The following is a 25,470-nucleotide window of genomic DNA, read 5'->3' as shown; positions in this document are numbered from 1 at the left end:
GGCTGAATAATTTTGCACGCCCAATTTTTCAGTTTTTGATTTGTTAAAAAAGTTTGAAATATCCAATAAATGTCGTTCCGCTTCATGATTGTGTCCCACTTGTTGTTAATTCTTCACAAAAAAATACAGTTTTATATCTTTATGTTTGAAGCCTGAAATGTGGCAAAAGGTCGCAAAGTTCAAGGGGGCCGAATACTTTCGCAAGGCACTGTATAGCTCTATTAATACAACCTAGTCTCTAGTACATATAGCTCTATTAATACGACCTAGTCTCTAGTACATATAGCTCTATTAATACGACCTAGTCTCTAGTACATATAGCTCTATTAATACGACCTAGCCTCTAGTACGACCTAGTCGCTAGTTCATATAGCTCTATTAAAAGAGCACACACACACACACAGCTTCCCAGAAGTCTGAAGCATGGCCAGCGTGGCTACACGGAACAGTTTAAGTCTGACTGTCGGGACTATATATTTATGTAACAGACCACCATGGCCAAAAGAAAGATTCAAGTCAGAGGTGCAGATCAGGGTATGATGGGCCTTCTGATGGTTCACAAACCAGATGGCCCCCTGTTTCACAGCCTTTATCAGTTCAACTAAACCGCTCATACATCTGGATTCCTATAGTGAATGAAAAACAGACCAGAGGTGGTGTGTGTGTGTGTGTGTGTGTGTGTGTGTGTGTGTGTGTGTGTGTGTGTGTGTGTGTGTGTGTACTATGATGTAATAACCATGTCTACAGCTGATAGCGTAATCAGTAGACCATTGCAGCTTACAGTGTGTGTGTGTGTGTGTGTGTGTGTGTGTGTGTGTGTGTGTGTGTGTGTCTCTCTCTCTGTGTCTGAGAATGCAGACTGATGTGGGAAACTCTATTCCTGGGTGGGATTGATTCCTGTAGTGTTAGCACTGTTACTATACTAATGATGTGATTTACTCTATTTGTGTTATTTGAGCGGTTGGCTGATAACAACATGTGAAATGGGCTTGTAGAACATTCTGGAATGGAATGCCAGATGTCTACTGGGTAACGTAGTTGGACTCCAGACCAGGGGTTTTCAGACCTCTCCTCGGGGACCCACAGCCATCCCATGTATTTGAATAATTCAACAGACATGATTCTAGTCGTCAACTAATCATCAAGTCCTTTTCTTCGTTTCGTCAGGAATTTATTCGCTTTTTTCTCCCAATGTCGCGGTATCCAATCCGAAGTGAAGGCCTCGTCTCACCGCAGCGACTCCCAGCGAGCTTGGGAAAGTTGAAGATCGAGACATGCTTCCTCCGAAACATGCCCTGCTGCTTCCTCCGAAACATGCCCTGCTGCTTCCTCTGAAACATGCCCTGCTGCTTCCTCTGAAACATGCCCTGCTGCTTCCTCTGAAACATGCCCTGCTGCTTCCTCTGAAACATGCCCTGCTGCTTCCTCTGAAACATGCCCTGCTGCTTCCTCTGAAACATGCCCTGCTGCTTCCTCCGAAACATGCCCTGCTGCTTCCTCTGAAACATGCCCTGCTGCTTCCTCTGAAACATGCCCTGCTGCTTCCTCTGAAACATGCCCTGCTGCTTCCTCTGAAACATGCCCTGCTGCTTCCTCTGAAACATGTCCTGCTGCTTCCTCTGAAACATGCCCTGCTGCTTCCTCTGAAACATGCCCTGCTGCTACCTCTGAAACATGTCCTGCTGCTTCCTCTGAAACATGTCCTGCTGCTTCCTCTGAAACATGCCCTGCTGCTTCCTCTGAAACATGCCCTGCTGCTTCCTCTGAAACATGCCCTGTTGCTTCCTCTGAAACATGCCCTGTTGCTTCCTCTGAAACACACTCTGAAACATGCCCTGCTGCTTCCTCTGAAACATGCCCTGCTGCTTCCTCTGAAACATGCCCTGCTGCTTCCTCTGAAACATGCCCTGTTGCTTCCTCTGAAACATGCCCTGCTGCTTCCTCTGAAACATGCCCTGTTGCTTCCTCTGAAACATGCCCTGCTGCTTCCTCTGAAACATGCCCTGTTGCTTCCTCTGAAACATGCCCTGCTGCTTCCTCTGAAACATGCCCTGCTGCTTCCTCTGAAACATGCCCTGCTGCTTCCTCTGAAACATGCCCTGCTGCTTCCTCTGAAACATGCCCTGCTGCTTCCTGTGAAACATGCCCTGCTGCTTCCTCTGAAACACACTCTGAAACATGCCCTGCTGCTTCCTCTGAAACATGCCCTGCTGCTTCCTCTGAAACATGCCCTGCTGCTTCCTCTGAAACATGCCCTGCTGCTTCCTCTGAAACATGCCCTGTTGCTTCCTCTGAAACATGCCCTGCTGCTTCCTCCGACTGACTTCCTGGTTAGCCAGGAAGTCAGTCGAACTGATCAAGTCTTTTGATTGGTGAATCAGGAGAGGAAGTGAGCCGAACCCGGCCAAACCCGGACAACGCTGGGCCAATTGTGCACCACCCTAAAGGACTCCCGGTCACGGCCGGGTTGTGACACAGCCTGGGCTCAAACCCGGGTCTGTAGTGATGCCTCAAGCACTGAGATGCAGTGCCTTTAGGCCGCTGTGCCACTTTGGTCGAGGTCTGTAGATCCTATTTCACAGACATCTGGAAACCCTGGACAGGTACTTTAAGTTCCATCACTTGGCTGCATCCCAAATGAAATGGCACCCTATTTCCTAAACAGGGCACCGTATTTGACTACACTGGCTAGGCCATGAGTTTAGACTGGAGAACCTGGCACAAAAGACTAGGGACAGCATGCCAAATGGCGCCCTATTCCCTATGGGGACTGGTCAAAAAGTAGTTCACTATACAGGGAATAGGGTGCCGTTTTTTTGGGACTCGAGGAAAAGCCTAGTTTACTGTAGAGAGAAGGGAAAAAGCAGACCGGTTTTCAAAGAGGAACGTGGCGATGAAAACAGGTGTCTGTAATCAGCTGATTTATGTCTGGATCAAACACCTGTCCTCCTCCTCACCTGCTGCTGTAGCTAGAGATGTTCTGGGTGATATGCATTCCTTTTCCATACCTTCCTGTCTGTACATACCTGTCTGTACATTCCATACCGTCCTGTCTGTACATTCCATACCTTCCTGTCTGTACATACCATACCTTCCTGTCTGTACATACCTGTCTGTACATACCATACCTTCCTGTCTGTACATACCATACCTTCCTGTCTGTACATACCATACCTTCCTGTCTCTACATTCCTGTCTGTACATACCATACCTTCCTGTCTGTACATTCCATACCTTCCTGTCTGTACATACCATACCTTCCTGTCTGTACATACCTGTCTGTACATTCCATACCTTCCTGTCTGTACATACCATACCTTCCTGTCTGTACATACCTGTCTGTACATACCATACCTTCCTGTCTCTACATTCCTGTCTGTACATACCATACCTTCCTGTCTGTACATACCATACCTTCCTGTCTGTACATACCATACCTTCCTGTCTCTACATTCCTGTCTGTACATACCATACCTTCCTGTCTGTACATTCCATACCTTCCTGTCTGTACATACCATACCTTCCTGTCTGTACATACCTGTCTGTACATTCCATACCGTCCTGTCTGTACATTCCATACCTTCCTGTCTGTACATACCATACCTTCCTGTCTGTACATACCTGTCTGTACATACCATACCTTCTTGTCTGTACATACCATACCTTCCTGTCTGTACATACCATACCTTCCTGTCTCTACATTCCTGTCTGTACATACCATACCTTCCTGTCTGTACATTCCATACCTTCCTGTCTGTACATACCATACCTTCCTGTCTGTACATACCTGTCTGTACATACCATACCTTCCTGTCTGTACATACCATACCTTCCTGTCTGTACATTCCATACCTTCCTGTCTGTACATACCTGTCTGTACATACCATACCTTCCTGTCTCTACATTCCTGTCTGTACATACCATACCTTCCTGTCTGTACATACCATACCTTCCTGTCTGTACATACCATACCTTCCTGTCTCTACATTCCTGTCTGTACATACCATACCTTCCTGTCTGTACATTCCATACCTTCCTGTCTGTACATACCATACCTTCCTGTCTGTACATACCTGTCTGTACATTCCATACCGTCCTGTCTGTACATTCCATACCTTCCTGTCTGTACATACCATACCTTCCTGTCTGTACATACCTGTCTGTACATACCATACCTTCCTGTCTGTACATACCATACCTTCCTGTCTGTACATACCATACCTTCCTGTCTCTACATTCCTGTCTGTACATACCATACCTTCCTGTCTGTACATTCCATACCTTCCTGTCTGTACATACCATACCTTCCTGTCTGTACATACCTGTCTGTACATACCATACCTTCCTGTCTGTACATACCATACCTTCCTGTCTGTACATTCCATACCTTCCTGTCTGTACATACCTGCCTGTACATTCCATACATTCCTGTCTGTACATTCCATACCTTCCTGTCTGTACATTCCATACCTGACTGTCTGTACATTCCATTCTTCCTGTCTGTACATTCCATACCTTACTGTCTGTACATTCCGTACCTTCCTGTCTGTACATACCATACCTTCCTGTCTGTACATACCATACCTTCCTGTCTGTACATACCATACCTTCCTGTCTGTACATTCCATACCTTCCTGTCTGTACATACCATACCTTCCTGTCTGTACATTACATACCTTCCTGTCTGTACATTACATACCTTCCTGTCTGTACATACCATACCTTCCTGTCTGTACATACCATACCTTCCTGTCTGTACATACCATACCTTCCTGTCTGTACATTCCATACCTTCCTGTCTGTACATTCCATACCTTCCTGTCTGTACATACCATACCTTCCAGTCTGTACATACCATAACTTCCTGTCTGTACATACCATACCTTCCTGTCTGTACATTCCATACCTTCCTGTCTGTACACTCCTGTCTGTACATTCCATACATTCCTGTCTGTACATACCATACCTTCCTGTCTGTACATTCCATACCTTCCTGTCTGTACATACCATACCTTCCTGTCTGTACATTCCTGTCTGTACATTCCATACATTCCTGTCTGTACATTCCATACCTTCCTGTCTGTACATACCATACCTTCCTGTCTGTACATTCCATACCTTCCTGTCTGTACACACCATACCTTCCTGTCTGTACATACCTATCTGTACATACTATACATCCCTGTCTGTACATACCATACCTTCCTGTCTGTACATACCATACCTTCCTGTCTGTACATTCCTGTCTGTACATACCATACCTTCCTGTCTGTACATACCATACCTTCCTGTCTGTACATACCATACCTTCCTGTCTGTACATACCATACCTTCCTGTCTGTACATTCCATACCTTCCTGTCTGTACATTCAATACCTTCCTGTCTGTACATTCTATACCTTCCTGTCTGTACATTCCATACCTTCCTGTCTGTACATACCATACCTTCCTGTCTGTACATACCATACCTTCCTGTCTGTACATTCCATACCTTCCTGTCTGTACATTCCATACCTTCCTGTCTGTACATACCATACCTTCCTGTCTGTACATACCATACCTTCCTGTCTGTACATACCATACCTTCCTGTCTGTACATACCTGTCTGTACATACCATACCTTCCTTTCTGTACATACCTGTCTGTACATTCCATACATTCCTGTCTGTACATACCTGTCTGTACATACTATACATCCCTGTCTGTACATTCCTGTCTGTACATACCATACCTTCCTGTCTGTACATACCATACCTTCCTGTCTGTACATTCCATACCTTCCTGTCTGTACATTCCATATCTTCCTGTCTGTACATACCATACCTTCTTGTCTGTACATACCATACCTTCCTGTCTGTACATTCTGTACATTCCTGTCTGTACTTACCATACCATAGTGGAGTCAATGACTGTTCCATTATAACATAGTGGAGAAAATGACTGTTTCATTATCACATAGTGGAGTCAATGACTGTTTCATTATAACATCGTGGAGACAATGACTGTTTCATTATAACATAGTGGAGACAATGACTGTTTCATTATAACATAGTGGAGACAATAACTGTTTCATTATAACATAGTGGAGACAATGACAGTTTCATTATAACATAGTGGAGACAATGACTGTTTCATTATAACATAGTGGAGACAATGACAGTTTCATTATAACATAGTGGAGACAATGACAGTTTCATTATAACATAGTGGAGACAATGACAGTTTCATTATAACATAGTGACTACAACAACAACATAGGGATAACCATCTCCTGACTAAAACAACAACAACAACAACAACATAGGGATAACCATCTCCTGACTACAACCACAACATAGGGATAACCATCTCCTGACTCCAACAACAACAACAACATAGGGATAACCATATAATGACTAAAACAACAACAACATAGGTATAACCATCTCCTGACTCCAACAACAACAACAACAACATGGGGATAACCATCTCCTGACTACAACAACAACAACATAGGGATAACCATCTCCTGACTACAACAACAACAACATGGGGATAACCATCTCCTGACTACAACAACAACAACATAGGTATAACCATCTCCTGACTCCAACAACAACAACAACAACATGGGGATAACCATCTCCTGACTACAACAACAACAACATAGGGATAACCATCTCCTGACTACAACAACAACAACAACATGGGGATAACCATCTCCTGACTACAACAACAACAACAACATGTGGCTAACCATCTCCTGACTACAACAACAATAACATAGGGATAACCATCTCCTGACTACAACAACAACAACAACATGGGGATAACCATCTCCTGACTACAACAACAACAACATAGGGATAACCATCTCCTGACTACAACAACAACAACAACATGGGGATAACCATCTCCTGACTACAACAACAACAACAACATGTGGCTAACCATCTCCTGACTAAAACAACAACAACATAGGGATAACCATCTCCTGACTAAAACAACAACAACATAGGGATAACCATCTCCTGACTAAAACAACAACAACATAGGGATAACCATCTCCTGACTACAACAACAGACCTGAGCGGTGCCCCCGCACATTGACACATTGACTCTGTACCGGTACCCCCTGTATATAGCCTCCACATTGACTCTGTACCGGTACCCCCTGTATATAGTCTCCACATTGACTCTGTACCGGTTCCCCCCTGTATATAGCCTCCACATTGACTCTGTACCGGTTCCCCCCTGTATATAGCCTCCACATTGACTCTGTACCGGTACCCCCTGTATATAGCCTCCACATTGACTCTGTACCGTAATACCCTGTATATAGCCTCCACATTGACTCTGTACCGGTACCTCCTGTATATAGCCTCCACATTGACTCTGTACCGTAACACCATGTATATAGCCTCCACATTGACTCTGTACCGGTTCCCCCCTGTATATAGCCTCCACATTGACTCTGTACCGGTTCCCCCCTGTATATAGCCTCCACATTGACTCTGTACCGGTACCCCCTGTATATAGCCTCCACATTGACTCTGTACCGGTACCCCCTGTATATAGCCTCCACATTGACTCTGTACCGTAATACCCTGTATATAGCCTCCACATTGACTCTGTACCGGTACCTCCTGTATATAGCCTCCACATTGACTCTGTACCGTAATACCCTGTATATAGCCTCCACATAGACTCTGTACCGTAACACCATGTATATAGCCTCCACATTGACTCTGTACCGGTTCCCCCCTGTATATAGCCTCCACATTGACTCTGTACCGGTTCCCCCCTGTATATAGCCTCCACATTGACTCTGTACCGGTACCCCCTGTATATAGCCTCCACATTGACTCTGTACCGGAACCCCCTGTATATAGCCTCCACATTGACTCTGTACCGGTACCCCCTGTATATAGCCTCCACATTGACTCTGTACTGGTAGCCCCTGTATATAGCCTCCACATTGACTCTGTACCGGTCGGTACCCCCTGTATATAGCCTCCACATTGACTCTGTACCAGTACCCCCTGTATATAGCCTCCACATTGACTCTGTACCGGTACCCCCTGTATATAGCCTCCACATTGACTCTGTACCGGTACCCCCTGTATATAGTCTCCACATTGACTCTGTACCCCCTGTATATAGCCTCCACATTGACTCTGTACCGGTACCCCCTGTATATAGCCTCCACATTGACTCTGTACCGGTACCCCCTGTATATAGCCTCCACATTGACTCTGTACCGGTACCCCCTGTATATAGCCTCCACATTGACTCTGTACCGGTACCCCCTGTATATAGCCTCCACATTGACTCAGTACCGGTACCCCCTGTATATAGCCTCCACATTGACTCTGTACCGTAACACCCTGTATATAGCCTCCACATTGACTCTGTACCGGTACCCCCTGTATATAGCCTCCACATTGACTCTGTACCGGAACCCCCTGTATATAGCCTCCACATTGACTCTGTACCGGTACCCCCCAGTATATAGCCTCCACATTGACTCTGTACCGGTACCCCCTGTATATAGCCTCCACATTGACTCTGTACCGGTACCCCCTGTATATAGCCTCCACATTGACTCTGTACCGGTACCCCCTGTATATAGCCTCCACATTGACTCTGTACCGGTCTCCTGCAGAGCTCTGAACTCTGACTCCTTCTCCCTCATGAGGAGGGACACCTGCATGTTGGTCTCCTGCAGAGCTCTGAACTCTGACTCCTTCTCCCTCATGAGGAGGGACACCTGCATGTTGGTCTCCTGCAGAGCTCTGAACTCTGACTCCTTCTCCCGGCACCGCTGGGCCTCGTTCTCATCCTTCAACACAACACAACTTTATTGTACCAGGTTTCAGCCAACAAGGGAAATGTGTGTCTTCTGCTCCTTCTCAGCCACACCCCCACCACTCCAGACATCACACATCACACACAGTGTGATACGAGCAGATGTTAAGGGCGTTGCTCAAGGGCCCAACGGTAGGGGAATGTCTTGAGGAAGTGAACCCAGCCGCTGGGCTACCTACCTTCAGCTTCCTGGTATCCATCTCCAGGATAAGAGCTCGCTCCTTCAGGTTGGTCACGGCCTGTTTTAACACCTCGTTGTCGCTCTCACGGTTCCTCAGGTTCTCACTCACCTGGTGAAATGAAGATCAGAGACGTAGCTGGTTAAATAGAGACATGATCCCATGGCAACCAAGGGTTTAATCGTACACTTCATTGAGATGAAATGTTCACACACACAGTGTGTGTGTACATGTGCATGCGTGCGTGCGTGCGTATCATATGAGTGTATGTTGGTGAATGCATGCCTCTCTCTAACCTGGTTGAGCTGGTCTCCTTCAGTCTTAATGAGCAGGTCTTTCTCCCTGACAGAGTGCTGCAGGGAATCCAGTCTCTCTCTGAGCTGTCTGGCCTCGTCGGCCTGGCCACGCTGCTCGCTCTCTGACACTTGGGCCGAGTTAGACAGACGGTGGTTGTTCTCCTGCAAGGTCCTGATCATAGTCTCCCTCTCAGACAGGAGGGCTCTCAGAGATTCCAGCTCCTGTCTCAGTCCTTCCTGGTACCCTGGTGTTGCAGGTGCTGCCACCTGGTGTCTGGGAGGTTCCACTGCAGCAGGAGGCTGGGCAGCAGACAGTGGGGTGACTTGGGGACTCTGCGCCACACTGTCCAGTTTTCCCAGGAGGACATCTTTAGTACTGCTCAGCCGGCTGATGGTCTGTTGGACGTGGGCTAGTTCGTGACTGAGACTGCCCGAGCTTCCTCTCCTTCTGCTCATAGCTGTGGATCAGACGGCTGTAGTCCACGCAGAGAGAGATCGTAGGTGCAGTCGTTGTCAGCATCCACCTACAGGATCAGAGACAATCAGTCCTTTATTCATCCCAATAAGGCTGCTGAATGACGAATCACTAGTAGGTTCAGCGGGCTGGCCGACACGTGTTGGTTGGTTGGTTGGTTGGTTGGTTGGTTGGTGGTAAAAAAATATCTGTAAAAACAGACAATAAAAATGCTAAATATCTTATCTTGCCTGTTGTTTCAGTGTGTCCCTGGTCCTGCAGCAGCTCTTCAAACGCCTCCAGAGTCTCCTGCCTGCCGCACCGACACCAGGATCTGGCACTTCTGGGTCAGCGCGTCGATCTCAATGTCCTTCTCTCTGATAATAATAACAACAACAACAACACAATAATATTTGAATTATAGGAGGACACTGACGGAATAAACAGCCAAAAGAACGTGACATTACTAAGGACGGGATTCAATCCGATCACACATCGTCGGCACTACGTTCACACGTCCGAACAGTCCGAAAGGTAAACGCTGCATATGTCAATCAAAATGAATCCCGAGAACAAAATACACCCTGACAATACCTGATCGCCATGGCAGCAGAAGCACACTTGTTTGAGCTGTTCTTGCCATAATAAGGACTTGTTTTTTTTTTACCAAATAGGGCTATCTTCTCTATTCCGGGTGATTACCTCATGAGGCTGGTTGAGAGAATGCCAAGAGTGTGCAAAGCTGTCATCAAGGCAAAGGGGCAAAAGCCTCACTTTGTCACGCCCTGACCATAGTTTACTTTGTATTTTCTATGTTTTGATTGGTCAGGGTGTGATCTGAGTGGGCATTCTATGTTTCATGTCTTGTTTGTCTATTTCTATGTTCAGCCTGATATGGTTCTCAGTCAGAGGCAGGTGTTCGTCATTGTCTCTGATTGGGAACCATATTTAGGTAGCCTGGGTTTCACTGTGTGTTTGTGGGTGATTGTTCCTGTCTATGTGTTTTTCACCAGATAGGCTGTTTTAGGTTTTCGTTACGTTCATCACGTTCTTTATTTTGTAGTGTTTGCATTGATTCGTGTTTTACGTTTGTTCATTAAAACATGGATCGCAATCTACATGCTGCATTTTGGTCCGACTCTCCTTCTCACCAAGAAAACCGTTACACACTTTATAGAATCTAAAATATATTTTTAATTTTCAGTTACCACATGATTCCATATGTGTTATTTCATAGTTTTGATGTATTCACTATTATTAAGTAGAAAATAGTCAAAAATTAAGAAAACTCCTTGAGTAAGTGCGTCCAAACTTCGGACTGCTACTGTGTGTATATATTACAAAACAATACCTGATGATCCGACTGCTACTGTGTGTATATATTACAAAACAATACCTGATGATCTGACTGGTACTGTGTGTATATATTACAAAACAATACCTGATGATCCGACTGCTACTGTGTGTATATATTACAAAACAATACCTGATGATCTGACTGCTACTGTGTGTATATATTACAAAACAATACCTGATGATCCGACTGCTACTGTGTGTATATATTACAAAACAATACCTGATGATCCGACTGCTACTGTGTGTATATATTACAAAACAATACCTGATGATCCGACTGCTACTGTGTGTATATATTACAAAACAATACCTGATGATCTGACTGCTACTGTGTGTATATATTACAAAACAATACCTGATGATCCGACTGCTACTGTGTGTATATATTACAAAACAATACCTGATGATCCGACTGCTACTGTGTGTATATATTACAAAACAATACCTGATGATCCGACTGCTACTGTGTGTATATATTACAAAACAATACCTGATGATCCGACTGCTACTGTGTGTATATATTACAAAACAATACCTGATGATCCGACTGCTACTGTGTGTATATATTACAAAACAATACCTGATGATCCGACTGCTACTGTGTGTATATATTACAAAACAATACCTGATGATCCGACTGCTACTGTGTGTATATATTACAAAACAATACCTGATGATCCGACTGCTACTGTGTGTATATATTACAAAACAATACCTGATGATCCGACTGCTACTGTGTGTATATATTACAAAACAATACCTGATGATCCGACTGCTACTGTGTGTATATATTACAAAACAATACCTGATGATCTGACTGCTACTGTGTGTATATATTACAAAACAATACCTGATGATCCGACTGCTACTGTGTGTATATATTACAAAACAATACCTGATGATCCGACTGCTACTGTGTGTATATATTACAAAACAATACCTGATGATCCGACTGCTACTGTGTGTATATATTACAAAACAATACCTGATGATCCGACTGCTACTGTGTGTATATATTACAAAACAATACCTGATGATCCGACTGCTACTGTGTGTATATATTACAAAACAATACCTGATGATCCGACTGCTACTGTGTGTATATATTACAAAACAATACCTGATGATCCGACTGCTACTGTGTGTATATATTACAAAACAATACCTGATGATCCGACTGCTACTGTGTGTATATATTACAAAACAATACCTGATGATCCGACTGCTACTGTGTGTATATATTACAAAACAATACCTGATGATCTGACTGCTACTGTGTGTATATATTACAAAACAATACCTGATGATCCGACTGCTACTGTGTGTATATATTACAAAACAATACCTGATGATCCGACTGCTACTGTGTGTATATATTACAAAACAATACCTGATGATCCGACTGCTACTGTGTGTATATATTACAAAACAATACCTGATGATCCGACTGCTACTGTGTGTATATATTACAAAACAATACCTGATGATCTGACTGCTACTGTGTGTATATATTACAAAACAATACCTGATGATCCGACTGCTACTGTGTGTATATATTACAAAACAATACCTGATGATCCGACTGCTACTGTGTGTATATATTACAAAACAATACCTGATGATCCGTGACAAATTCTGAATGGTCTCTCTGAACATCTCTCGACTCGCTGAGGGGTCAGACATGGTGGACAGCCTCAAATTCTCCTGCTGGACCTTGAGGAGCACAGCCTCCTTCCCTGCTACAATGTCCGTGATGTGCTGGTAGTCCCCCCTCAGCCGGCTGTTCTCCCTCGTCTTCTCATTCAGCACCGCCAGGACCTACAGTAAATCAAGTCAAGTCAAAAAATATATAAATATATATTACTGGGGTTGTAAAATTCCAATAACTTTAACAAAATTCCTGGTTGGAAGATTCCTGGAATCAGGAGGGGATAGGCAGGAAATCCTTCAACTTGAATTTCTGGAAAATCTAGACATTTTAGGAAAATTACCCAGGATTTTACAACTGTAATAAATTGAATAAAGTTGATAGTGATTTTGACCTGCTCTCTCTCCACGGCATTGGCCCGCAGCTGCTGGAGGAGGAACATCACGTCTTGGCTGTGGCCTCGTCCCCCCCAGGGAGACGTGGGAGTGCAGCGCCTGGATCTCTACGTCTTTCTGCTAGACCATCTGGCTGAGCTTCCCCATCTCCTCTCTGGAGACCACCAGCTGGTCCAGCTGTCTGGTGAGGTTCTGGTTCTTCCCATTCAGCTGGCTGATTTCCGTCTCCTTCTCCTTAATGCCCTTCAAATTGAGATCAGATAATGCTTTATTATCCTGAATGGTAATTCATCCCGAATCATCAGCTGCTGATGAGTACAACACCAATTCAGGAAATACCTTCACTAGTCTCTTTACCTCCATCTTGGACAGGTCGTGTTTCTCGTTGCCGTTCTCCCTGTTATTCAGTGACGACTTGGTCTCGTCTTCCCGTTGGAGAATGACCACTTCCTGTTCCTGGGAGTATTGGGTAGGGCTGAGGTGATCTACTACTTCCTGCTGCAGGCGCCCAATCTCCTTGTCCTTGGCGTGGATCATCCTATCGTAGTTCTCTCTGCTCTGCTCGTGGCGTTGGTGGGCCTGCTCCAACTCATTCTGCTGCGCCAGGAGAGACTGCTGGGAGGAGAGGAGGTGCCCCCGCTGCTCCTCTATGGTCCTCTATGCTCCTCTATGCTCCTCTATGGTCCCCCTCCAGGCATCTCCTGAGGTCTTCAGCTGGGTGATGTCCGTCTCCAGTTCTGTGGTTCATGTTAATGTGCTCAATAAGGCTGTTCATTTAGCAGCAAATACAATACATAGATATTTATTAAAAAAAACAACAAGAGATATGACAGGATGTGTTACCGTTGATGATGTCCGGGGTGCGTGGCTCGGCCAGGCCGGGGGGCTGGGGTCTACTCTGCTGGTCCCTCAGACGCTCTATCTCCTCCTTATAGGATAGGATTTAATGTTAATATCCCAAGGGAAAAAATTGTCTCCAACACACAGTACCACTGTATACAAAATAGACACTGTACACATACAGTACATGTTGTGGACGTACCTTCAGGTGGCTGTTGTCTTCCTTCACGCCTCCCAGCTGCTTGTCCTTCTCTTCCAGAGCTCCTCTCAGGGTCTCTGGCTGCCTGGACCCCGGCCTCCAGCTCCCTCTGGGCGGCGGCCATGTTGGCTCTCAGGGTCTCAGCCTCCTGGGTTGCTGCCTGGACCACGGCCTCCAGCTCCCTCTGGGTGGCGGCCATGTTAGCTCTCATGTTCTCATCTCCAGGTTCATCTCCAGGTTCTTCTCCAGGTTCATCTCCAGGTTCATCTCCAGGTTCTTCTCCAGGTTCTTCTCCAGGTTCTTCTCCAGGTTCTTCTCCAGGTTCATCTCCAGGTTCTTCTCCAGGTTCATCGCCAGGTTCTTCTCCAGGTTCTTCTCCAGGTTTTTCTCCAGGTTCAACTCCTGGTTCAGCTTCACCCTCCTCTCATGCGCCGTCTGAAAATAATCAAGCTATTAGTACAACACATTCCTTACCAAAAAAAAATATATGTAGTTAATTGTCAAAGTGCTACAAAAGTGAAAAGATAAAAAATAAAAACATGTGAATGTAGATACATGAAGATAGTAAAACAGTAGTAAAACAACAGTGGACCTGCAGTGCCGAGGCGTCCATGGAGCGGGCAGCGGTCAGCTCCTCGATGGTCTGCTGGTACTGCCTGACCTGCTCCTGGAGGCCCCTCTCTGCCTGGATCAGCTCCCCTTCCAGCTGGCTCTTCTCCAGCTTCAGAGCCTCGATGTGGGTGTCCTTCTCCAGGACGGTCCTGCCGAGAGCATCCTGGACCTCCCTGACCTGCCTGGCCAGCTCCTCTATCCTCCCCTGGGCCTGGTCAGCCTCTGTCTTCAGCCTCTGCTTCTCCATCTCCATCTCGTAGTCTTCTGAAAATCACCTTCTCCTGGGAGCTCCTCATCTCAGTCAGCTCTCTCCTGAGCTCCTCCAGCTCCTCTCCGGACCCCCCGGATTCTCTCCCTCTCTCCCCAGCCTCGCACAGCTCTGCCCGGGCAGCAGACAGCTGCTCCTCCCTCTCCTGTACGGTTCTCTGGAGCACCTGGTTCTCTTTGCCCATCGCTGTTGCCCGTCCAAGTTTCTCCCTCAACTCCTTGACGGTAGCCTCCAGCTGCTGCTTGCCCATGTGGAGGTGGTTCAGGGTGTAAGCACTCTAGCTCAGTTTCTCCTGTTGGGCCTGTAGTTCTTCCTGTAGCGCCACCCTCTGGTCGGTGGTGGTACTGAGCTCTGACTGCAACCTGAACACCTCAGTCTCAGACTCCTTCAGCTGAACAGAGAGCTTCTCCTACACTGAGATCACATGCTGCATGGAGACACAAGAACAGAGTAATAGCATCTCGATAACCATTTTATAGGTAGTCTTACTTTAATAAGTCTAAATTCTGTAAAGGGGGTTAAATCATTAAAAACATGTGGTAATCCTTGATGGACTTTCTTTTTCAACATGGTCTAAGACGCTGTGTATATCCCAATATCAACACATTCCTTCCTATACACGACCAATATATCAATATCAACACATTCCTTCCTATACACAACCAATATATTAATATCAACACATTCCTTCCTATACACGACCAATATATTAATATCAACACATTCCTTCCTATACAGGGCCAATATATTATTATCAACAACACATTCCTTCCTATACACGATCAATATATTAATATCAACACATTCCTTCCTATACACGACCAATATATTAATATCAACACATTCCTTCCTATACACGATCAATATATTAATATCAACACATTCCTTCCTATACACGATCAATATATTAATATCAACACATTCCTTCCTATACACGATCAATATATTAATATCAACACATTCCTTCCTATACACGACCAATATATTAATATCAACACATTCCTTCCTATACACGATCAATATATTAATATCAACACATTCCTTCCTATACACGATCAATATATTATTATCAACACATTCCTTCCTATACACGATCAATATATTAATATCAACACATTCCTTCCTATACACGGCCAATATATTATTATCAACACATTCCTTCCTATACACAACCAATATATGAATATCAACACATTCCTTCCTATACACGATCAATATATTAATATCAACACATTCCTTCCTATACACAACCAATATATTAATATCAACACATTCCTTCCTATACACAACCAATATATTATTATCAACACATTCCTTCCTATACAGGGCCAATATATTATTATCAACACATTCCTTCCTATACACGATCAATATATTCATATCAACACATTCCTTCCTATACACGATCAATATATCAATATCAACACATTCCTTCCTATACACGATCAATATATTCATATCAACACATTCCTTCCTATACACGGCCAATATATTAATATCAACACATTCCTTCCTATACACGGCCAATATATTATTATCAACAACACATTCCTTCCTATACACGGCCAATATATTATTATCAACAACACATTCCTTCCTATACACGATCAATATATTAATATCAACACATTCCTTCCTATACACGACCAATATATCAATATCAACACATTCCTTCCTATACACGACCAATATATTAATATCAACACATTCCTTCCTATACACAACCAATATATCAATATCAACACATTCCTTCCTATACACAACCAATATATTATTATCAACACATTCCTTCCTATACATGACCAATATATTCATATCAACACATTCCTTCCTATACACGGCCAATATATTAATATCAACACATTCCTTCCTATACATGACCAATATATTCATATCAACACATTCCTTCCTATACACGACCAATATATTAATATCAACACATTCCTTCCTATACACGATCAATATATTAATATCAACACATTCCTTCCTATACACGATCAATATATTAATATCAACACATTCCTTCCTATACACGGCCAATATATTATTATCAACAACACATTCCTTCCTATACACGATCAATATATTAATATCAACACATTCCTTCCTATACAGGGCCAATATATTAATATCAACACATTCCTTCCTATACACGACCAATATATTCATATCAACACATTCCTTCCTATACACGGCCAATATATTATTATCAACAACACATTCCTTCCTATACACGATCAATATATTAATATCGACACATTCCTTCCTATACACGATCAATATATTAATATCGACACATTCCTTCCTATACACGACCAATATATCAATATCAACACATTCCTTCCTATACATGACCAATATATTCATATCAACACATTCCTTCCTATACACGATCAATATATTAATATCAACACATTCCTTCCTATACACGATCAATATATTAATATCAACACATTCCTTCCTATACACGATCAATATATTAATATCAACACATTCCTTCCTATACACGATCAATATATTCATATCAACACATTCCTTCCTATACACGATCAATATATTAATATCAACACATTCCTTCCTATACACAACCAATATATTAATATCAACACATTCCTTCCTATACACGATCAATATATTAATATCAACAACACATTCCTTCCTATACACAACCAATATATCAATATCAACACATTCCTTCCTATACACAACCAATATATTAATATCAACACATTCCTTCCTATACACGATCAATATATTCATATCAACACATTCCTTCCTATACACGATCAATATATTAATATCAACACATTCCTTCCTATACACAACCAATATATTAATATCAACACATTCCTTCCTATACACGATCAATATATTAATATCAACAACACATTCCTTCCTATACACGATCAATATATTAATATCAACACATTCCTTCCTATACACAACCAATATATTAATATCAACACATTCCTTCCTATACACGATCAATATATTCATATCAACACATTCCTTCCTATACACGATCAATATATTAATATCAACACATTCCTTCCTATACACGGCCAATATATTAATATCAACACATTCCTTATCAACACATTCCTTCCTATACACGACCAATATATCAATATCAACACATTCCTTCCTATACACAACCAATATATTAATATCAACACATTCCTTATCAACACATTCCTTCCTATACACGACCAATATATCAATATCAACACATTCCTTCCTATACACGACCAATATATTAATATCAACACATTCCTTCCTATACACGGCCAATATATCAGTGCATGGTGCACTGCTTCAGGCATTGGTTGTGATTGGCTGTTCCAGATCCAGGAAGTGTTACATTGCTGTGTGTCGAAACTAATATAACTGTTTCGTAGACTTTTGTTTAACATCGTCAGACTAAAAGTGAGTGTCACCAACCACAACCTGATCAACCTTTAAATATATTCTAGGTGATCATTCATTTCCTCTCTAGGTGATCAGCCATTTTCTCTCTAGGTGATCATTCATTTCCTCTCTAGGTGATCATCCATTTCCTCTCTAGGTGATCAGCCATTTTCTCTCTAGGTGATCAGCCATTTCCTCTCTAGGTGATCATCCATTTCCTCTCTAGGTGATCAGCCATTTCCTCTCTAGGTGATCATCCATTTTCTCTCTAGGTGATCAGCCATTTCCTCTCTAGGTGATCAGCCATTTCCTCTCTAGGTGATCAGCCATTTCCTCTCTAGGTGATCATCCATTTCCTCTCTAGGTGATCATCCATTTTCTCTCTAGGTGATCATCCATTTCCTCTCTAGGTGATCAGCCATTTCCTCTCTAGGTGATCAGCCATTTTCTCTCTAGGTGATCAGCCATTTCCTATCTAGGTGATAAGCCATTTTCTCTCTAGGTGATCAGCCATTTCCTCTCTAGGGGGATCAGCCATTTCCTCTCTAGGGGGGGGATCATCCATTCCCTCTCTAGGGGGATCATCCATTTCCTCTCTAGGGGGGGGACTACTGCTGCTTTAAAAAGGGCATTATAAATAGATTAGATTGGTTGATTAAAACACAAGTTCAAACCAGACCTGTGTAGCTTCCCTGTTCTGTCGGTCCAGTTCTTCCTGCGTGATGACGAGTGTGTCTCGTTCCTCCTGGTCGTCTTTCAGGGCCTGCTCTCTCTTCTCCAGCTCAGCCCTCAGCTCTGCTATCTGCTCTGAGGCGGCTGGGAGAGAACTCCCGTCTGTCAAGGATGTCTGACTCCACTCTGTCCTCGGCACACGCAAGTCTCTCCAGTCGATTCATCTGATTTTTTGTCTACATTTTTTGTCTAAGTCTAAATCTGAACACACAATCATTATCCATGGACTCAGGAAGAGTGTCTGCTGCATGAGCAACAGCTAATGGGATCCTAATCAACTAAACTAACTGAATAATCAACTGATCCATCCGACACTCTCATCAACAACAGAACGACATTATAGTTCAAGACATCTAGATTCTCAACGTCACGATGTTAAGTCAACGCAGTTTAATGTATACTGAACTAAAATATAAACGCAATATGTAAAGTGTTGTTCTCAGGTTTCATGAGTTGAAATAAAATATGAAAATATAAAATGTTCCATTCACACAAAAAGCGTATTTCTCTAGAATGTTGTTCTTATCCCTGTTAGTGAGCATTTCTCCATTTCAGGTGTGGCATATCAAGAAGCTGATCATTACACAGGTGTACCTTGTGCTGGGGACAATAAAAGGCCACTCTAAAATGTGCAGTTTTATCACGCAACACAATGCCACAGATGTCTCAAGTTTTGAGGGAGCGTGCAATTGGAATGCTGACTGTAGGAATGTCCACCAGAGCTGTTGCCAGATAATCAAATGTTCATTTCTTTACCATAAGCCACCTCCAATGTTGTTTTAGAGAATTTGGCAGTACGACCAACCGGCCTCACAACCCGCAGACCACGTGTAACCACGCCAGCCCAGGACCTCTTCACCTGATCGTCTGAGACCAGCCACCAGGACAGCTGATGAAACCGAGGAGTATTTCTGTCTGTAATAAAGCCTTTTTTGTGGGGAAAAACTAATTCTGACTGGCTGGGCCTGGCCCCCCTCCACAGTGGGTGTGCCAATACCCTCCCAGACACACGCATGGCTGTGCCCCTGCCCAGTCATGTGAAATCCATAGATTAGGGCCTAATGAATTTATTTAAATGTGCTGATTTCTTTATATAAACTGTAACTGTAAAATTGTTGCATGTTTCATTTATATTTTTGTTCAGTGTAAGTGGAGTGTAGATATTTGAGGGAAAACCTTACTGTTAGTTCAGTGTGTCAAGAGTTTATATAAGTCAATATATACCGTACGGGAGTTTGTTAAAGAATTAGCATTGTGAAGTGCAAAAACACTGACAGTGTTGAGGCCCATTAGCAAGCAGAAATCACCTCAGACTAAGTCTTAAATGAAGTTTCCATTTGAGAACAGAAATCTACCTTTTTCCTGTTCCGTCATAACATTCTCTTTCCTCGGGGTTCAAACGATGGCGTTGAGTTCTAGAATGTCTGCATGTTCCACAATCATTACATAAAGGACGATCATAGAAAGACTACTACAGCTACTACAACACTATTTCAAAAGATACTATGTGATCAGGTTAAATACCTAAACAGTCTTCATTCTCAACGTCTCCAGCTCCGCCACTTGAAAAGATGACAATAGTTCGAGTCAGCATATCAAATCGGACTAATAACTAACAGCCTCGGTATGTCTGAGATGATATCTGAATGTGTATGTTGTGAGTGAGTACCTGCGAGAGCACTGTAAGCAACAAAATGGAGTCGTGGTCAGCTTTTCCGAAAGGAGGGCGGGGGAGGCCTTATATGCGTCGCGGAAGTTAGAATAACAACGATCCAGGGTTTTACCAGCCCTGGTAGCACAATCGATATGCTGATAGAATTTAGGGAGTCTTGTTTTCAGATTAGCCTTGTTAAAATCCCCAGCTACAATGAATGCAGCCTCAGGATATGTGGTTTCCAGTTTTCATAGAGTCAAATAGTTCATTCAGGGCCATTGATGTGTCTGCTTGGTGGGGGAATACATACGGCTGTGATTCTAATCAAAGAGAATTCTCTTGGTAGATAATGCGGTCGACATTTGATTGGGAGGAATTCTAAGTCATGTGAACAGAAGGACTTGAGTTCCTGTATGTTGTTATGATCACACCACGTCTCGTTAATCATAAGGCACACGCCCCAGTCCCTCTTCTTACCAGAAAGATGGTTGCACCGACTCGTGTCTCGAGTGAGCCATGTTTCCATGGCTACATGTAGCTCTGACTTTGAACTCAAAACAAACACATCTACTCATGACCGCTCACGCTGTAAACACAGTCCAGTTCAAAGTGAATGGCAGAGATTCATATTTGGCAATGGCCTATTTGCATATAGGCCTACTGCAGCTCTGAATGGTTATGGCGGTCTGGAGCAGGTTTGTTCATAGATCCTGACTAGTCTCCCAGTCCCTGCAGTTTGTTGCTACCTGACAACTTGACGGTTTTCACTTTTTAATGACTGGTTTTATATTTATTTTTTCCTCCTCGCTCTACTTTTTTTCCATTCAACTTGTTCACCTCGGACGGACATGGTTCTCCAGGACCTCCACCAGCCGAAGTAGTAACATTAACATGATGCCTTCTAATTACAGTCGCTGTACTCATAATATACAGGAGAACGATCGCCTTACGGCGAGGATAGCTGTGCAGAAAGCCCAGCTTCAGACGCATATCGTTAGGCAGGGCAATTTCAGCGTAGGAAAGGATGAAACAGCGTCCGTGCCACCAATAAGTACAGATAGTAGTATAAATCCCTTCGCACGGTTTCTGGAGGGAAATGCTGTAGGAACGCTCAACCGGTGTCGCTCATTCAGCCGACAGAAACTTTCAACCGGTTTTCCCCATTAAGCAGCGAGTCGGAGTCAGAGGCCGAGTCTTCTCTGGTCTCTCCTCCTCCTCCCGTTACGGGGTCTGAGACGCCAAAGCATTCCACCATTAGCTCTGACAAATTGAACACCCTAGTTATTGGCGACTCCATTAGTATTAGACTTAAAAATAATCAATCATCCATCCATCCATACAATGTTTACCAGGGGGCAGGGCTACCGACGTTAAGGCTAATCTGAAGATGGTTCTGGCTAAAGCTAAAACTGGCGAGTGTAGAGAGTATAGAGATATTGTTATCCACGTCGGCACCAACGACGTTAGGATGAAACAGTCAGAGGTCACCAAGCGCAACATAGCTTCAGAGTGTAAATCAGCTAGAAAGATGTATAGGCATTGAGTAATTGTCTCTGGCCCCCTCCCAGTTATGGGGAGTGATGAGCTCTACAGCAGAGTCTGACAACTCAATCGCTGGTTGAAAACTGTTTACTGCCCCTCCCAAAAGATAGAATTTGTAGATAATTGGCCCTCTTTCGGGGACTCACCCACAAACAGGACCAAGCCTGGCCTGGAGAGGTGTTCTCATCTTATACACGAACATAGACAGGGCTCTAACTCCTCTAGCTCCACAATGAGATAGCCACCCTGCCAGCTTAGTGGAGTCTGCCACTGGCACAGTCAGTGTAGTCAGTTCAGCTATTCCCATTGAGACCGTGTCTATGCCTTGATCTAGGTTGAGCAAAACTAAACTTGTCAGTGTTCGCCTTAGCAATCTCACTAGAAAAAAGACCTCCTCCATTCCTGCCGTTATTGAAAGAGATTGTGATATCTCACATCTCAAAATAGTGCTACTTAATGTTAGATCCCTCACTTCCAAGGCAGTTATAGTCAATGAACTAATCACTGATCATAATATTGATGTGATTGGCCTGACTGAAACATGGCTTAAGCCTGATGAATTTACTGTGTTAAATGAGGCTTCTCCTCCTGGTTATATTAGTAACCATATCCCTCGCGCATACCGCAAAGGCGGAGGTGTTGCTAACATTTACGATAGCAAATTTAAATTTACAACAACAAAAAATTACTGCATTTTCTTCTTTTGAGCTTCTAGTCATGAAATCTATGCAGCCTACTCAATCACCTTCTATAGCTACTGTTTACAGGCCTCCTGGGCCGTATACAGCGTTCCTCACTGAGTTCCCTGAATTCCTATCAGACCTTGTAGTCATAGCAGATAATATTCACATTTTTGGTGACTTTAATATTCACATGGAAAAGTCCACAGACCCACTCCAAAAGGCTTTCGGAGCCATCATTGACTCAGTGGGTTTTGTCCAACATGCCACAGTCACTGCCACAGTCATACTCTGGACCTAGTTTTGTCCCGTGGAATAAATATTGTGGATAAATGTTGTGGATCTTAAATGTTTTTCCTCAGACTATCGAACCACCATTTTATTATGTTTGCAATTGCAACAAATCTGCTCAGACCCCAACCAAGGATCATCAAAAGCTGTGCTATAAATTCACAGACAACCCAAAGATTCCTAGATGCTCTTCCAGACTCCCTCCACCTACCCAAGGACGTCAGAGTACAAAAATCAGTTAACCACCTAACGGGGGATCTAAATGTAACCTTGCGTAATACCCTAGATGCAGTCGCACCCCTAAAAAGCAAAAAACATTTGTCATTAGAAACTAGCTCCCTGATATACAGAAAATACCCGAGCTCTGAAGAAAGCTTCCAGAAAAGTGGAACGGAAATGGCGCCACACCAAACTGGATGTCTTCCGACTAGCTTGGAAAGACAGTACCGTGCAGTATCGAAGAGCCCTCACTGCTGCTCGATCATCCTATTTTTACAATTTAATTGAAGAGAATAAGAACAATCCCAAATTTATTTTTGATACTGTCGCAAAGCTAACTAAAATCCAACATTCCCCAAGAGAGGATGGCTTTCACTTCAGCAGTAATAAATTAATGAACTTCTTTGAGGAAAAGATCATGATCATTAGAAAGCAAATTACAGACTCCTCTTAAAATCTGCGTATTCCTCCAAAGCTCAGTTGTCCCGAGTCTGGGATCAAGGGAGACACACACGTTTTTTAATACTATATCTCTTGACACATTGATGAAAATAGTCTTGGCCTCTAAACCTTCAAGCTGCATACTGGACCCTATTCCAACTAAACTACTGAAAGAGCTGCTTCCTGTGCTTGGCCCTCCTATGTTGAACATAATAAACGGCTCACTATCCACCGGATGTGTACCAAACTCACTAAAAGTGGCAGTAATAAAACCTCTCTTGAAAAAGCCAAATCTTGACCCAGAAAATATAAAAAACTATCGGCCTATATCGAATCTCCCATTCCTCTCAAACAAGTTTAGAAAAGGCTGTTGCGCAGCAACTCACTGCCTTCCTGAAGACAAACAATGTATATGAAATGCTTCAGTCTGGTTTTAGACCCCATCATAGCACTGAGACGGCACTTGTGAAGGTGGTAAATGACCTTTTAATGGTGTCAGACCGAGGCTCTGCATCTGTCCTCGTGCTCCTAGACCTTAGTGCTGCTTTTGATACCATCGATCACCACATTCTTTTGGAGAGATTGGAAACCCTAATTGGTCTACACTGACAAGTTCTAGCCAGGTTTAGATCGTATCTGTCTGAAAGATATCAGTTTGTCTTTGTGGATGGTTTGTCCTCTGACAAATCAACTGTACATTTCGGTGTTCCTCAAGGTTCCGTTTTAGGACCACTATTGTTTTCACTATATGTTTACCTCTTGGTGATGTCATTCAGAAACATAATGTAAACTTTCACTGCTATGTGGACGATACACAGCTGTACATTTTGATGAAACATGGTGAAGCCCCAAAATTGCCCTCGCTGGAAGCATGTGTTTCAGACATAAGGAAGTGGATGGCTGCAAACTTTCTACTTTTAAACTCGGACAAAACAGAGATGCTTGTTCTAGGTCCCAAGAAACAAAGAGATCTTCTGTTGAATCTGACAATTAATCTTGATGGTTGTACAGTCGTCTCAAATAAAACTGTGAAGGACCTCGCGTTACTCTGGACCCTGATCTCTCTTTTGACGAACATATCAAGACTGTTTCAAGGACAGCTTTTTTCCATCTACGTAACGTTGCAAAAATCAGAAACTTTCTGTCCAAAAATGATGCAGAAAAATGAATCCATGCTTTTGTCACTTCTAGGTTAGACTACTGCAATGCTCTACTTTCCGGCTACCCGGATAAAGCACTAAATAAACTTCAGTTAGTGCTAAATACGGCTGCTAGAATCCTGACTAGAACCAAAAAATGTGATCATATTACTCCAGTGCTAGCCTCTCTACACTGGCTTCCTGTCAAAGCAAGGGCTGATTTCAAGGTTTTACTGCTAACCTACAAAGCATTACATGGGCTTGCTCCTA

The 25,470-nt window shown here is 43.3% G+C and overlaps 1 pseudogene; it reads right to left on the bottom strand.

The window, feature by feature from the left end:
* Window positions 1-1,661: 1,661 nt before the first annotated feature.
* Window positions 1,662-21,738, bottom strand: LOC110498409 (thyroid receptor-interacting protein 11-like; annotated as a pseudogene).
* Window positions 21,739-25,470: the final 3,732 nt, after the last annotated feature.

Source organism: Oncorhynchus mykiss, chromosome 19 (assembly GCF_057628025.1).
Source record: "Oncorhynchus mykiss isolate SJ-2025 chromosome 19, ASM5762802v1, whole genome shotgun sequence".
NCBI classification, from domain to species: Eukaryota; Metazoa; Chordata; class Actinopteri; order Salmoniformes; family Salmonidae; genus Oncorhynchus; species Oncorhynchus mykiss.
Note: the sequence above shows the minus strand (reverse complement) of the source record. Positions and strands in the feature narration are given on the sequence as shown.